Raw genomic sequence first — 726 nt, 5'->3', positions numbered from 1 at the left:
AATGAAAAAAGAAACGTCATATTCGTGCTAAAAGAGTTATTGTAACTTGCATATTATGAGAGCAGGCCATCTGAAGTCAACAGCATGTTGCGGATCCATTAAAAACGCATTCTTCTTAGTACTATTTCTTATAATTACATTTCAGTTAGTAATATAGCTACGATCAAAGCTTTCAGGATGTGGTAACAAGCTAGATACCGTCTCTCAACCATTGTGATCGCGCTAGCGCAGTGAATAGTGTCATAGTTTCATAGCGTAATTTTGAAGTGGTAGTTTGCATCCAACTACACTCAAAATTTTTTTCTTATAACATTCGCTTTTTTAATGGGTTCTGATACTTTATTAGTTTAACATAAATATGTACTATAACATTCGATTTTATGTAAATATAAGACTGATCTTTTTGAGGGATGAGTTTTTCGAATGGCTTAATCTATAAGGCACCTTGCAGTACTTGCAGCAAGATATTTGCCCTTTTTTCTTTTAACTTTCGTAATTCACATGCACAGATTCTGCTACTGAATTGGAACAGTGATCAAGTAAGAATGACCTTAGCGGTAAAAAATGAGAATGATGAAATAATTTTTATCTTATGTGGAGAGCAACTGTAAATTTGTATCTCACTACCTCTGACGGAACTTTAGTAAACAGACGTCTTTACTGACTGGACATGGTACTAACCTTTTTGCCTTACAATATTTTTAGGGATATTGAAGTTTTATTTTC

Source organism: Schistocerca nitens, chromosome 7 (assembly GCF_023898315.1).
Source record: "Schistocerca nitens isolate TAMUIC-IGC-003100 chromosome 7, iqSchNite1.1, whole genome shotgun sequence".
NCBI lineage: Eukaryota > Metazoa > Arthropoda > Insecta > Orthoptera > Acrididae > Schistocerca > Schistocerca nitens.
This window is presented reverse-complemented; position numbering follows the sequence as displayed.